Source organism: Triticum dicoccoides, chromosome 1B (genome assembly GCF_002162155.2).
Source record: "Triticum dicoccoides isolate Atlit2015 ecotype Zavitan chromosome 1B, WEW_v2.0, whole genome shotgun sequence".
Classification (NCBI taxonomy): domain Eukaryota; kingdom Viridiplantae; phylum Streptophyta; class Magnoliopsida; order Poales; family Poaceae; genus Triticum; species Triticum dicoccoides.
This window is the reverse complement of record NC_041381.1, coordinates 522,611,143-522,627,796: the sequence shown is the minus strand read 5'-3', so window position 1 is coordinate 522,627,796 and position 16,654 is coordinate 522,611,143. Positions and strand designations below refer to the sequence as shown.

General features: G+C 40.6%; 6 pseudogenes; all 6 read left to right on the top strand.

Annotated features, from left to right (window-relative positions):
• LOC119350540 overlaps nucleotides 1-5,121 on the top strand; it is a 9,811-nt pseudogene extending 4,690 nt beyond the window's left edge.
• Nucleotides 5,122-6,539: 1,418 nt separating this feature from the next.
• LOC119350539 lies at nucleotides 6,540-8,367 on the top strand (annotated as a pseudogene).
• A 27-nt stretch (nucleotides 8,368-8,394) lies between these two features.
• LOC119350538 lies at nucleotides 8,395-10,305 on the top strand (annotated as a pseudogene).
• A 95-nt stretch (nucleotides 10,306-10,400) lies between these two features.
• On the top strand, nucleotides 10,401-12,240 carry LOC119350537 (annotated as a pseudogene).
• A 100-nt stretch (nucleotides 12,241-12,340) lies between these two features.
• LOC119350536 lies at nucleotides 12,341-13,882 on the top strand (annotated as a pseudogene).
• Nucleotides 13,883-15,169: 1,287 nt separating this feature from the next.
• Nucleotides 15,170-16,629, top strand: LOC119350535 (annotated as a pseudogene).
• Nucleotides 16,630-16,654: the final 25 nt, after the last annotated feature.

The following is a 16,654-nucleotide window of genomic DNA, read 5'->3' as shown; positions in this document are numbered from 1 at the left end:
CCTATGGTGATACATTGGTTTTTTTGTTCATGCCCTGCGAACATCTATATTCTCACTAAAGAAAATTGTTATACCACATATTTAGTGAATGCACACCAAGGGTTTAAACGACCTACAAAAGAATTCCTGATCACAACATAATAATTTTGAGTACCAAAGCAATCACCCGTGCCCTTAACAATGTCGGTGATTTATGTCTATTCCAGCTAGCACATGAGAGTTCTATTCATGCATTAATCATCATCATTATTGACTTATCTTTAGTCGTGTGTTGCCACACCATCTTTAGATCACTGAAGGCACTCTTAAATGCCATGATTGAAGATTTGATGATTGTTCAAATGAAATCAGATTGTTCATAAGAATTTGATATATTTGCACAATCATCATAACACCTCACATTTGGTACACTTCAGATTTGGTATTGAATTTCGACGTCACTACTACTTGTGAGATGCATTGGGATTTTCGAAGTGGAAGGGTGAAGCAATATACTAACTGATAAATATTTCCCTCAGTGAGAACCACGGTTTATCGAACCAATGGGAGAAGCATGCAAATCCTAATGAATAGTATCCGAACACACAAAAGCAAATACTTGCATCCAACACGGGCAAGAGGGGTGTCAATCCCCTTGAACTCGTCACTGGCAAGGATTAATTCTGATAGTGATAGATAGATAAAAATAAAAGTAAATAAATTTCAGCAAGGTAAGTAGACCCGGAGGCCATAGTATTCACTAGAGGCTTCTCTCTCAAAACAATAACATACTGCGAGTAGACAAATTACTGTTGGTCAATTGATAGAAAAATGCATAGTTATGAAGTTATTCATGGCAATGATCATGTATATGGGCATCACGTCCGTGATAAGTAGACCGAAATAATTATGCATCTACTACTATTACTCCACTTCGAGAGCACTTCTATGCTTGCCTCTCTACGTATTACGTTCATAACAAAAAGAATAATGCATGCAATATGATGACATGATGTAGACAAAGTAAACTCAAGCAATATGAATAAAACTCCATTGTTTTACCCTTAATGGCAACAATAAAAATACATGCCTCGCTACCCTTTCTGTCACTACGCAAGATTGAACCCATCACAAAGCACATCTCCCACTAACGGTAAATCAATCTAGTTGGCCAAATCAAATGGATAAATCGGAGAGAAATACAAAGCTATAATAAGCATGCATAATAAAGTTCAGAAAAGACTCAATTACTTTCAATTAATGATCTAATCATAAACCCACAATTCATCGGATACCAACAAACACACCAAAAAAAAATACATCGGATAGAACTCCAAGAAGATCGAGAACATGGTATTGAAGATCGAAGAGAGAGAAGAAGCCATCTAGCTACCAGCTATGGACTCGTAGGTATGTGGTGAACTACTCACGCATTATTGGAAGGAAGAAAGGACGATGTAGAAGACCTCTGTGATCAATTCCCCATCCGGTACATAACCGGAAAAGGCCTCCAGATGGGATTGTGGAAGAACAAAAGCTTGCGGCGGCGGAAAAAGTGTTTCGGGTTGCTCTCTGTTGGTTTGGGAATATTTCGTAATTTACAGAGGTGGAATTAGGTCAAACAAAGTTGCATGGGACACACGAGCTTAGGGGGCGCCCCCTCGGGCGCACCGGGTGAGCTCGTCGCTCTCCCGTAGATCTTTTGGCCTCCTCCCGAACGTTCTAGTTTCCCTTCTGATCCAGAAAAAATCACCATAAAGTTTTCATCGTGTTTGGACTTTGTTTAGTATTGATTTTTTGAAAGGCCAAAAAACAAGCAGAAAACAACAACTCGCACTGGGCACCGAGTTAATATGTTAGTCTAAAAAATGATATAAAATAGAAGCATATAAAGCATCCAAGATTGATAATATAATAGCATGAAATAATAAAAAATTATACATACGTTAGAGACCTATCAGTCACAATAATTGTTTGACACGAAAAGCCTCTTCAACATCATTCCGTGCCAAATTAACTTCGTTAGCTAGTTTCCTCCTTCAGTAATGGTATGGGAATATATAGATATATATCTAAAAGACAGTCACTTACACCACTCATGGTTTAGACCTCACATAGTATATCCTGAGCAAAAGAGAGGAACTCGAGAGCCTTCCTACAATACTCTTTGAACATGACAGAACATTTCACCATCTATAATGGCATAACATCTGAGTTGTTGAAATTGAATTTTCTTCAGTAAGATGTCTAAGCTAGTTAGCAGATATGAAATGGATGGAGTTATGAGTTAATATGACCGGACTTTAACCATCTTACACATTCAACAGTTGGTGGCTTAAGCTTGCTAGCTCTCCAAGCTCAACACTTGATTGTGTAGGCTACATGACATATTCACGAAAACATCCCCATCAAAATTTCTCGTGGATGGTGCAATAAGGGAGTGTTGATCAAAATATTGCTAGAACCCCTGGCTCGCAGTTCATATGATTCTCTTAATCTCTACACGACTCAATTGTGTAAGCCACACATGTATGGACATAAGGCAATTTTATAGAGGACGGAAACATGGAAGAATCACCATGACAAGAGACACTAGGATTGCACGATGGTGGGTTTGGTAGAAGAGACTTGGGGGGGGGGGAGTGCATCTAGCACTTTAATTTTGGGGAAAATGTCATCACGGGATTCACAAAGAGAAAGTGCATCTAGCACTTTATTCTTGGGAGCAGCGCACTATATTATTTCCCGCCCATAAGAACTTCTAGAAGTGCCATCATAAGCAACATATATATCCCTCAAGAGATACATATATATCCCATCATGTGCATGACAGTCCGAGAATCTTTTAGCTAGCTAGCTCGGGCTTCATCTGTTTCCGTTACCTATGCTTATCATCAAATGGTGACGTGACATTGCCGTGACATCTCATTTAGGATGGTAGCAATATGAATGAATGCCCGATCGATGTTGTTGGAAATTGAAATTGATGGAGGGATCTTGTCTTGTGCTTAATTGATGAGACACATATCTGTGCTTGCCTGTAACCTTGCACCTACTGGCAACTTTCACATGGCTGTGACATGTGAGCAATTGTTGAACCAGGAAGTTTAAATGCGAGGAGGTAGCAGGTTCCCTCTGGGATGTGATCTCTGAACTCTGAAGTCTAAACCTTGTGGGTGCAGCTGTGTGTCCCTGTTTCCTTCATGCCATATCATGTGGATTGCACGAATGAAACGCCACTTCTAGATTAAGTGGGCTATCAGTTCAACATAACTTCCACAACTAGACAGGGTGCAGGGAGGGAGATATGCCACAATTCCCAGCTATGGAGGTGTGACAGTTTGTCCTCAGCTCATCAGCGCATTTTCTTTCTACATGACTTACATGGTCGCCTACAACTTTGCCAATTTGGCCATTTTTCGATCATTAGCAATCTATCGGATAGCTAGGATACATAGACATCCCTTTTGGGTCTTGTGCAAAGTAGCAACCAATCATCACAAACTATGAAATGAGGAAGATTGTTATTTGATTTTAATATGACATACCCACATATGCACCTGAAACGGTTGAAAGATTAGAAATGTTTTGCTATGCATTGAAAATCTTAATATCAAAAGGATAATATTAAGTGGTAAGTAAGTGGGAGTTGCCAAGAAGATGTAATAAGTGGTAACCGCACTTGTGCCACTGGCAAGCTGTGTGATGATTGCACCGCTGCTATGTATAGTACTACCTCCGTCTGGGTTTATTAGGCCCTCAGTCGAATACTCGAATTGGTGGGTGCCTTGGTTGGTAGCCTGGTAAGCCTTCGCTGGTATTGCGTTAGTAGGCTGGTAGCATGCATGGCAAAGCGATGCTCCATGAACGCATGAATTGGCTCGGGCTGGTAATGGGCCTTGGCTGGTGAAACAGGATAAAAAGGAGTAGCTTTCTGAACAAGCACAACTTGGTCTTCTTCCTCGGTCGCCTCATGACCAAACGAGTGCATCCTTCCTCTTTGCCGCCGCTGCCTATCCCTAATTTTGTGCTCCTCCAGTGCTAAACCATATCCTATTTAGTGAGATTTGTATCATGTATCCACACAATCGTGGTAAGGGAGATATGTTCCTAACACTATATGGTTGGGTTCTGTCAACACCAGAGAGGGGAAAATCAAAACAGAGAGAAAGGGGGAAGGGGACGTGTAAGGTTGGATGAAGTACTCTGCCTGGCAGGACAACAAACATTACTCTTTTTTAACCGTTTTATTTTTATATTTCTCTACTATTGAATGGGAAATACTTTGGATCAGCTGACTGATTCCGCACGAATAATCATTCGCCTCCCAAGCTCGCGACGTGCTAGCCGCCACAATCTCAGCATAACAGGGGCAGAATAGGATAACGATCACAAGTAGAACGTTTTGGAGGCCGAGCTCCATGGAGGCCTTAACTTTGAAAAGTTCAAAATTCTGAACTTTTCAATTTCAAAAAATTATGAAAAGATATACAAGTATACAACGATCTAATGAATATGTGTGTCAAATCTTATGATGAAATATCTTGAATTGCAAGCTACAATTTTTTTATGAACTTTGAGGATGAACAATACATATGCTGAAAAGCGATTTTTTGTGTAGTTCTCATTTTAAAGTATTTCATCATGATAATCTGCACATATGTACACTGTCTTTGGTTATGTGTGTTTTTTCAAACTTCAAAGTATGAGTATTAATTCTTCAAAAATTAAAGCCTTTGTGTGGACCTCGGCCTTCGTTTTGCATTTTCGCTAGGATCGCTGAGAGGCCCAGCATCGCAAAACCAGCCTTCACCGCCCACCTGAACTGGAGACTCCAGGCGACCACCGAGCGAGCCAACAAGAGAGGAGAGAAGCCAAGCCACCGCCATGGCAACAATGTGGCCGGCGCGGAACAAACCACACTTGCCGCCGGAGGAGGCGGCGCGGGTACTTCGATAGCTCACCCTGAGATGCTCGGTCAAGCCGCTGTGCAGCGACCCGTCCGACGGTGGCGTGGGCTGTGTCGAGGTGGCCGCTGGAGGCGACTCGCGGGAGCTCCGCAGGCTCTGCGACCTCGAGGCCAAGCCCCAGGTTGACGCCTTCTCTTTTTTCCCGGAGTTTGAACTTTTGATGTTTGATTGACTGTTGAACCTATCGATGTGTAAGCGTGTTGCGTTCTCGTGCACTGGAAAGGAGGGGATGCGACGGGGAGGAGTACATGGAGACGCAATGCTATGATGGGATAAACACATCATCGATAAGCAGCATCACACGATAAGCTTAGATTAGAGCCCTTGATGTTTTGTGCGATTATAGTTTTTTCTTCTCCAGGACGCTTGATGGAACCAATTAGTAACTTCTCACTGTGTGCAAAGCACATTAATGAGCTATGCAAGAATAAGTAACCTGGTCAAAATCAACTTGTTGCACACAACATTACGAGAAATTTGAAACCTTGTCAGAACTACTTGTTGCACACAATACGTAAAGTTCCATAGAACCACATTAGGTGGCTTGAGATTGGGGCCCTCGCGTGGACGCTCTGGACTATTCGCAATAAGCTTGTGATTCAGCGCTCCCCTCTTCGACGATCTACTGACGCTCTCTTCAAACTGTCTGGTTACTTGCAGCTCTGGCGGCCGCTTAGCCGCCCGCGGGACCGGGACGCCATCTCCGCCTTCATCGCCGACCTCCGCTCGATGGCCATCCGCCTGTCGCCGCCACCACCGCCGCCTCCGCCTGAGCCTGATTAGTCCGGCCTTGGCCCCGGCTGAGCCTGTTTCTTATTTCGTGTGTGTTTTGGGCTAGTTGAGCTGTGCCCTCAGCAGTACCTTTGGACTTATTATTGTGTGACTTGGGTGTGTGAATTCTGAACTAGTCCTTGTATGTGCTCTTGGAGGTTTGCTTTATTTATAAAGCGGGGCGAAAGCCTTTTTCGGTAAAGGTCCCATAGAAAATCTTGGTCAGCCATATGTAGCTGGTAAAAGTCCGCACTCCGTTAGTTTATGGACGTCAATAACGGCCGAAATCGTTCGGTCTCGAGAACCATGTGCCCAAACGTATTGTTCGGCGGGCGACTAGGTACCGACCGAACGATTTCATTCCATCTGGAGAACCTCCCAGCCCGAACTACCCGTTCGAGAAAACTTAGCGCTAAGGAAAAGGAAATATGGGCCAAAATAGGCCCATATGTGAACACAAGTAGAAGGACTTTATAAAGGCTGAAAAGGCATAAAAAGGACTAGAAGGAAAAATTGCCCACGTGACTATATTACAGCCATTTACTAAAATAATACCCCTCAATTTGTTTTTACTAAAACATGATACTTATATAACACATGAAAATTCCAAAAAAATGCCATTCGAGTTTGATCAAACTATTTCATAATTTGGCATGATATTTTTTTTTTACAATGGCAAGGTTTACAACAAAAATGATTTCTAAGACAGCATGGCAAAAAATAAAAAATTGCCAAGGAAAAAGTTATGTTCAGAAATATGACATGGCAAAAATTACCAGGAAAAAAAATAGAATGCACAAAATACAAGTGCCATTTATTTTCTCTAGCTTACCTTTGTCGGGAGAATTGGGGAAATTGGTCGTCATTAATGGAATATATTGGCTCACCGTCGGTTCCCCTTGTTGACTGCCCGAGTGGCTGCTCAGTGCCTTTTGAAGTTATTTTTGTCTCAGTTATCTTGTTCACATGGGGAAGATAGTTGCCAAACATGTTAATACTGGTCAGTTTAAAGTTCATTAAAAAATACCACTTCATATTTCAAGGAGGATTTTTGAGAAAATGAGCATCTTAGAGTTTACATGCTGTAAATCTTTGCACTTCATCGAGCAGGAGGCTCATAGCAGGAAAAGGAGCCACAATACTTTGTTGTCCAGTAGGACTGAAGTTGAAGGAAAATTAATGATGTGTTACAGAATTCACATTACTCCATCCAAAATATGCTGCTTGGGACCCGAGGAAGAAGTTTCAAATTATGTGGTTAAGCCTGATAGAAAGTATGCATCTGACTTTGCTAGAGTTACTTTTCTTGATGAAGACTGGACTAAGCTTTTTCCGATGTTATCTCTGCTAGAACTAGATGTTATTTGTCCTAGAACAGATGAGGGTTCTTTTCCCAAACCTTGAAAACTAGTTGTATTATCGCATTTCATCTATCTTGAAAGATGGACTTTACATTGGTCCAAAGAAGTATGAATTCCTGGCCTTCTCAGCAGGTCAACTTTTTGGAAGTTCTGTTTGGATATTTGGTTCCAATGATTCCTAAAGGCCGAGGATATAAGAAAGTGGATGGGCCACTTTGAAGAAATTCGCTAGAATGGGCCAGCTGTTTAGCTCCTCCAGAAAAACAGTTGAAATCCTACCACGGGATGTGGAAGAGATTCCAGATATTGAAGTCACAACTGATGGCACTAAATACAGATTTCCTAAAGGTACTCGAAAAATCTTGAGAGGTTTGCCAAAAAAATTGCTCACCGAATTGGATTAGACCGTACTAACCCTCCAGCTTTTCAAATAAGGCATGGTTGTGGTACCTACAAAGGAGTTGTTACTGTCGACCATGATTCCTTTCGTAATATTTCTCTGCGGCCTAGCATGAAGGAATTCGAATGAAAGAGCACAATGTTTAACATTACAAGTAGGAGCAAAGCCCATGCATGCTATATGAATCGTGAAATAATCTTTCTCCTTTCGAATGAAAGAGCACAATGTTTAACATTACAAGTAGGAGCAAAGCCCAGGCATGCTATATGAATCGTGAAATAATCTTTCTCCTTCCGACTGTGGGAATAAGAGATGAGATATTTGAGTTAGATGAGATATTTGAGTTGACGCAGCAAGATGACATTCAACTATTAGCTAAAATGTTGACGAACAAAGAAGATGCTCTCTCTGTTATGGGGATAATAAGAGATGAGACATTTGAGTTGACGTAGCAAGATGACATTCAACTATTAGCTGAAATGTTGACGAACAAAGAAGATGCTCTCTCTGTTATGGGGATAATTGGTAGTGACGAAATGAAGACAACATCCAAAATGTTACTGCAAGGTTATGAACCAAGTTTAGAGGCTTACCTGTTGACGATTCCTAAGGCCCATCAAGATAATGTCTGACTGACATAAGAACTAGATGTAATATTCATGTCCCGAAAGGTCGTGTAAATATTGGTAGTTTGGACGAAACATGCGAATTAAAATCTGGTCAAGTCTACATTAGAATTACAAAAAACAGAAAGGCCATAAGGATAATGGCCAGTCGTATTTTTCTAAATATAATGGGAAAGAGAAAACAGGATTTGTGGTTGGAAAAGTTGCAATATGAAAGAAATCCTTGTCTCCATCCTGGTGACATCGGAGAGAGTACTTGAAGCTTCATAATGTGAATTTAGTGTTTGTTTCAGCTCATGCATGCACCAAGAATATGCACTTCAATTTCTGGACTGCAGTTTATTCAAGGTTCTCAGATGACCAGTTTCATGCATGCACGGAGGATGACCGGTTTCATGCATGCATGGAGGATGCGAAGTTTACCTTGGTCAAAGCACTAGATTTTACACCAAACCAATCTTTCGGGGAAAGTGTTCCACTCTCACCCTCATACTTGATGAAGGTGCAACAATGTCATTTATTGTCGACAACTTACCTTTGTGAGGAGAATTGGAGGAACTGATCATAACACTAATGGAATCTATTGGCTCATCGTTGGTTCCCCTTGTTGACTGCCCGAGTTGCTGCTTAGTGCCTTTTGAGGTTATTTTCGTCTCAATTCTCTTGTTCACGTGGGGAAGATAGTTGCCAAACATGTTAATGCTGATATGTTTAAAGCTCTTTTAAAAATACCACTTCATATTTCAAGGAGGATTTTTGAGAAAATGAGCATCTTAGAGTTTGCATGCTATGAATATTTGCACTTCATCCAGCAGGAGGCTCATAGCAGGAAAAGGAGCCACAATACTTTGATGTCCAGTAGGACCGAAGTTGAAGAACAATTAATGATGTGTAACAAAATTCACATTACTCCATCCAAAATATTATGCTTGGGACCTGAGGAAGAAGTTTCAAATTATGTGGTTAAGCCTCACAGTAAATCCGCTTCTGACTTTGCTAGAGTTACTTTTGTTGACGAAGACTGGACTAAGCTTTTTCAGATGTTATCTCTGCTAGAACTGGACGAGGTTCTTTTCCCAACCCTTCAAATCTAGCCTATATTATCGAAATTAACTATCCTGAAAGAAGAAATTCCCATTGGTCCAAAGAACTATGAATTCCTAGCCTTCTCAGCAGGTCAACTTCATGGAAGTTCTGTTTGGATGTTTTCTTCTAATGATTCCGTGAAGGCCGAGGATATAAGAAAGTGGATGGGCCACTTTGAAGAAATTTGCCAGAATGGGCCAGCTGTTCAGCTCCTGACAAGTTGTTGAAATCATATCACGGGATGAGGAAGAGATTCCAGATATTGAAGTCACAACTGATGGCACTAAATACATATTTTCTGATGGTATTGGGAAGATAATGAGAGATTTGTCAAAGAAATTGCTCACCGAATTGGATTAACCATACTACCCCTCCTTTAGCTTTTCAAATAAGGCATGGTAGTGGTAGCTACAAAGGAGTTGTTCCCGTCGACCATGATTCCTTTCGTAATATTTCTCTGCGGCCTAGCATGAAGAAATTCTAATCTAAGAGCACAGTGCTCGACATTACATGTTCGAGCAAATCCCAGCCATGCTATATGAATCGTGAAATTATCTTTCTCCTTTCGACTTTGGGAATAAGAGATGAGATATTTGTGTTGATGCAACAAGATGACATGCATGAATTAGCTGAAATGCTGACGACCAGAGAAGCTGCTCTCTCTGTTATGGGGATAATTGGTAGTGCCAAAACGAAGACAACATCCAAAATGTTACTGCGAGGTCATGAACCAAGTTTAGAGCCTTACCTGTTAATGATTCTTAAGGCCCATCAAGATAATATCTGACTGACATAAGAACTAGATGTAATATTCATGTTCCGAAAGGCCGTGTACTTATTGGTTGTTTAGACGAAATAGGTGAATTAAAATATGGTCAAGTCTACATCAGAATTACAAAAAATAGCAAAGAGCATAAGGATAATGGTCAGTCGTATTTTTCTAAATATAATAGGAAAGAGAAAATAGGAATTGTTGTGGAGAAGTTGCAATATGAAAAAATCCTTGTCTCTATCCTGGTGACATCGGAGTACTTGAAGTTGTATGTCACAATGGATTGTATGCTAAGAACATGGTTGATTGTGTTGTCTTCCCTCAACGAGGAGAAAGCTAATGTTATATGTTATATGTTATATTGAAACTGGAAAGCGACAATCTAGAGTTCATATTGTCAGCTTCATAATGTCAAGTTAATGTTTATTTTAGCTCATGTATGCACCAAGAATATGCACTACAATTTCTAGGCCTGCAGTTTATTCAAGGTTCTCAGATGATCGGTTTCGTGCATGCACTGAGGATGCAAAGTTTGCCTGGGTCAGAGCACTAGATTTTACACCAACCTAATCTTTCGGGAAGTTTCCAACTCTCACCGTGCAACAGTGTCATTTATTGTCGGCAGCTTACCTTTGTGAGGAGAATTGGGGGAATTGGTCGTATCATTAATGGACCCTATTGGCTCATCGTTTGTTCCCCTTGTTGACTGCCTGAGTGGCTACTCAGTGCCTTTTGAGGTTATTATCGTCTCAATTCTCTTGTTCACTTGGGGAAGATAGTTGCCAAACATGTTAATGCTGATCTGTTTAAAGCTCTTTAAGAAATACCGGTTCATATTTCAAGGAGGATTTTTGAGAAAAATGAGCATCTTAGACTTTATAAGCTATGAATCTTTGCGCTTCATCCAACAGGAGGCTCATAGCAGGATAAGGAACCACAATACTTTGATGTCCAGTAGGACAGAAGTTGAAGGAAAATTAATGATGTGTTACATAATTCACATTACTCCATCCAAAATATTCTGCTTGGGACCTGAGGGAGAAATTTCAAATTATGTGATTAAGCCTCATAGTAAATATGCTTCTGACTTTGCTAGAGTTACTTTTGTTGATGAAGACTGGACTAAGCTTTTTCCAGATGTTATCTCTGCTAGAACTGGACGAGGGTTCTTTTCCCAGCCCTTGAAAACTGGCCTGTATTATCGCATTTTAACTATCCTGAAAGGACTTTCCATTGGTCCCAAGAACAATGAATTCCTTGCCTTCTCAGCAGGTCAACTTCATGGAAGTTCTGCTTAGATGTTTGCTTCTAATGATTCCCTGGAGGCCGAGGATATAAGAAAATGGATGGGCCACTTTGAAGAAATTCGCTAGAATGGGCCAGTTGTTCAGCTCCTCCAGACAAACAATTGAAATCCTACCACGGGATGTGGAATAGATTCCAGATATTGAAGTCACAACTGATGGCACTAAATACATATTTTCTGATGGTTTTGGGAACATAGTGAGAGAATTGCCAAAGAAATTGCTCACGGAATCGGATTAGACCGTACTAACCCTCCTTCAGCTTTTCAATTAAGGCATGGTAGTGGTAGCTATAAAGGAGTTGTTGCTGTCAACCATGATTCCTTCGTAATAGTTCTCTGCGACCTAGCATGAAGAAATTCGAATCTAAGAGCACAATGTTTAACCTTACATGTTGGAGCAAAGCCTAGCCATGCTATATGAATCGTGAACTCATCTTTCTCCTTTCGGCTTGGGAACAAGAGATGAGATATTTGTTCATGCAACAAGATGACATACATGAATTAACTGAAATGTTGATGACCAGAGAAGCTGCTCTCTCTGTTATGGGGGAAATTGGTAGTGCCCAAACTAAGACAGCATCCAAAATGTTACTGCGAGGTTATGAACCAACTTTAGAGCCTTAACTGTTGATGATTCTTAAGGCCCATCAAGATAATGTCTGACTGACATAAGAACTAGACGTAATATTCATGTTCCGAAAGGCCGTGTACTTATTGGTTGTTTGGACGAAACAGGCGAATTAAATTATGGTAAACTGTACATCAGAATTACAAAAAACAACAAAGGATAATGGCCAAACGTATTTTTCTAAAGATAATGGGAAAGAGAAAACAACAATTGTTGTTGGAAAAGTTGCACTATCAAAAAATCCCTCTCTCCATCCTGGTGACATCGGAGTACATGAAGTTGTATATGAAAATGGATTGTATGTTAAGAACCTGGTTAATTGTGTTGTCTTCCCTCAATGACGTGAAAGGTAATGTTGTACGTTATATTGAAACTGAAAGGCGCCCATCTAGAGTTCATATTGCCAACTTCATAATGTCAATTTAATGTTTGCTTCAGCTCATGTATGCACCAAGAATATGCACTACAATTTCCGGGCCAGCAGTTTATTCAAGTTCTTCAGATGACCGGTTTCATGCATGCACGGTGGATGCGAAGTTTACCTGGGTGTGATCACTTGATTTTACACCTAACCAACCTTTCAAGAAGTTTTCAGCTCTAACCCTCATAATTGATGAGGTGCAACGGTGTCAGTTATTGTTGACAGCTTACCTTTGTTAGGAGAATTAGAGGAATTGGTCGCATCATTAATGGAATCTGTTGGCCCATCGTTGGTTCCCCTTGTTGACTACCCAAGTCACTGCTCAATGCCTTTTGAAGTTATTTTTCGTCTCACTTCTCTTGTTCACATGGGGATGATAGTTGCCAAACATGTTAATGTTGATCTGTTTAAAGCTCTTTAAGAAATACTAGTTCATATTTCAAGGAGGATTTTTGAGAAAATGAGAAACTTAGAATTTACATGCTATGAATCTTTGCACTTCATCCAGAAGGAGGCTCATAGCAAGAAAAGGAGCCACAATACTTTGATGTCTAGTAGGACCGAAGTTGAAGGAAAATTAATGATGTGTTACATAATTCACATTACTCCATCCAAAAGATTCTGCTTGGGACCTGAGGTAGAAGTTTCAAATTATGTTGTTAAGCCTCATAGTAAATATGCTTCTAACTTTGTGAGAGTTACTTTTGTTAACGAAGACTGGACTAAGATGTTTCCAGATGTTATCTCTGCTAGAACTAGATGAGGGTTCTTTTCCCATCCGTTGAAAACTGGCCTATATTATCGCATTTTAACTATCCTGAAAGAAGGACTTTCCGTTGGTCCAAAGAACTACGAATATCTGGCCTTCTCAGCAGGTCAGCTTCGTGGAAGTGCTTCTTGGATGTTTGCTTCTAATGATACCCTGAAGGCCGAGGATATAAGGAAGTGGATGGGCCACTTTGAAGAAATTCGCTAGAATGGGCTAGCTATTCAGCTCCTGCAGACTAACAGTTGAAATCCTACCACGGGATGTGGAAGAGATTCCAGATATTGAAGTCACAACTGATGGCACTAAATCTGGCATTGGGAAGATACTGAGAGAATTGCCAAAGAAATTGCTCACCGAATTTGATTAGACCATACTAACCCTCCTTCAGCTTTTCAAATAAGGCATGGTAGTGGTAGCTACAGAGGAGTTGTTGATGTCGACCATGATTCCTTCATAATACTTCTCTGCAGCCTACATGAAGAAATTCGAATCTAAGAGCACAATGCTTAACATTACATGTTGGAGCAAAGCCCGCCCATGCTATATGAATCATGAAATTATGTTTCTCCATTCGACTTTGGGAATAAGGGATGAGATATTTGTGTTCACGCAACAAGATGACATACACGAATTAACTGAAATGCTGACGAGCAGAGAAGCTGCTCTCTCTGTTATGGGGAAAATTGGTACTGCAGAAACAAAGACAACATCCAGAGTGTTACTGCAAAGTTATAAACCAAGTTTAGAGCCTTACCTGTTGATGATTCTTAAGGCCCATCCAGATAATGTCTGACTGAGGGTTAGTTCAGGAGACACACTTTGCCTCCCTCGCAAGCCCTAGTGTCGTGCCTCATCTACTGTCGGGAGCTTCGTAAAGGTTAGATCCCTGGAGGAGAAGAGGTCGAGAGCGTGCAGTATGAGAATAGAGGAAAGGACTATATTTTCGGCAAGAATTTCCATTCAATGGGTGAGAATCGTAGTGTCCCTTTGAGGAGGAAGATGGACTCCCCTACTAATGTTAGCAAACCTTGCCCTCTGCAAATGTGAAGAGCAAATAGTGATGATGGCATACCTTGACCACCAAAGGAAATGGGGGGCTGCGGTGGTTCTGTCTTGGATCTCAAATGCATGTTTTTGGAGAAAATGCGTAAGAGAGGGCTGACAAAGTTGTGAGGAGTGAAATATTTGCAAAAGCAACATTTAGTAGAAGTGATGAATGCCCTTGCTTTGACCATTCGGGCAGGGTAAGAACTGCGTAAAGACAGTATGGAAGGCTGCAAATAGGAAGGACTCAAGTGATAACTATCTATATTGTCCAGTCACCATTTGTCTCCAAGATGATGACCTAATTCACTTTCAGATGCATTGGGCTAGGCAACCGTGTCGCCGAGCGCAAATTTGAGGTGGCTAATTCTTGGGATAGCGTCCATGTAGAAGTCATCTCAGGGAAGCGATGCATAGACCTGTACCAGAATCGTGATTCCTAGAGGTACAAGCTTGACATGTTCTTTGAGGACATCCGGAACTGCTACCAGTGCAGCTTTGGTGGGCCTACCGACATCTTGCTGCAGGTGAGCTGCTCACCGTGTTGCTCTGATACTTCCATTTCTTTCCTTTTTACATAATATTAGTTAGACATTACGATCACATGGTGAAGTAGAAAGCCCAAAATTTTAGATGCATTTACATCTGACATATGAGATTCATACAAGTGAGGTGAGGCAGACAATAGGTTGATATGCATTGTGTGCATACCTTGATTTAACTCGGTGGTATGGTTCGCTACTGTATTCGTGAAATGTGAGTAGAGTGGTAACTGAATTTGCATTTGTTTGTTCTCAAACTTCAGTAAAACTAGAGTATTTTTTGTTATGGACAATTTTGGGGGACAGGGGCATTTATTGCAAAAATAGATGATGTGCACCAGTGCTAGCAATTTGTTAACAATTTACTCCCTCGTTGGGGGAATCGGCCGTATCATTAATGGAATCTGTTGGCCCATCGTTGGTTCCCCTTGTTGACTGCCGAGTGCCTGCTCAGTGCCTTTTGAAGTTATTTTCGTCTCAATTCTCCTGTTCACATGGGGAAGATAGTTTCCAAGCATGTTAACGCTGATCTGTTTAAAGCTCTTTAAGAAACGCCAGTTTATATTTCAAGGAGGATTTTTGAGCAAATGAGCAAGTTAGAGTTACATGCTCAGAATCTTTGCACTTCATCCAGCAGGAGGCTCATAGCAAGAAAAGGAGCCACAATACTTTGATGTCTTGTAGGACCGAAGTTGAAGGAAAATTAATGATGTGTTACAAAATTCACATTACTCCATCCAAAATATAGTACTTGAGACCTAAGGAAGAAGTTTCAAATTATGTGGTTAAGCCTACTAGAAAGTATGCTTCTGACTTTGCTAGAGTTACTTTTGTTGACGAATACTGGACTCAGCTTTTTCTAGATGTTATCTCTACTAGAAATGGATAAGGGTTCATTTCACAAAGAAGTATGAATTCATAGCCTTCTCAGCAGGTCAACTTCGTGGAAGTCATGTTTGGATGTTTGCTTCTAATGATTCCGTCAAGGCCGAGGATATAAGAAAGTGGATGGGCCACTTGAAGAAATTTGCTAGAATGGGCCAGTTGTTCAACTCCTCCAGACAAACAATTGAAATCCTACCACGGGATGTGGAAGAGATTCCAGATATTGAAGTCACAACTGATGGCACTAAATACATATTTTCTAATGGTATTGGGAAGATACCGAGGGATTTACCAAAGAAATTGCTCACCGAATTGGATTAGATCATACTAACCCTCCTCCAGCTTTTCAAATAAGTATGGTAGTGGTACCTACAAATGAGTTGTTGATGTCGACCATGATTCCTTTCATAATATTTCTCTGCGGCCTAGCATGAAGAAATTCGAATCTAAAATCAAAATGTTTAACATTACAAGTTGGGGCAAAGCCCAGCCAAGCTATATGAATCGTGAAATTATCTCTCTCCTTTCGACTTTGGGAATGAGAAATGAGATATTTGAGTTGATGCAACAAGATGACATGCATGAATTAGCTGAAAATATTGACAAACAAAGAAGTTGCTCTCTATGTTATGGGGAAAATTGTAGTGACAAAACGAAGATAGCATCCAAAAGGTTACTGCAAGGCTATGAACCAAGTTTAGAGCCTTACCTGTTGATGATTCTTAAGGCATATCAAGATAATGTTTGACTGACATAAGAACTAGATGTAATATTTATGTCCCAAAAGGCCGTGAAAATATTGGTAGTTTGGACGAAACACACGAATTAAAATATGGTAAGTCTACATCAGAATTATAAAAAACAACAAAGAGCATAAGGCTAATGGTCAACCATATTTTTCTAAAGATAATGGGAAGGAGAAAACAACAATTGTTGTTGTAAAAGTTGCAATATCAATAATCCTTGTCTCCATCCTGTTGACATCGGAGTACTTGAAGTTGGATATCACAATGGATTGTATGCTAAGAACCTGGTTGATTGTGTTGTCTTCCCTCAACGAGAAAGCTAATGTTATATGTTATATTGAAACTGAA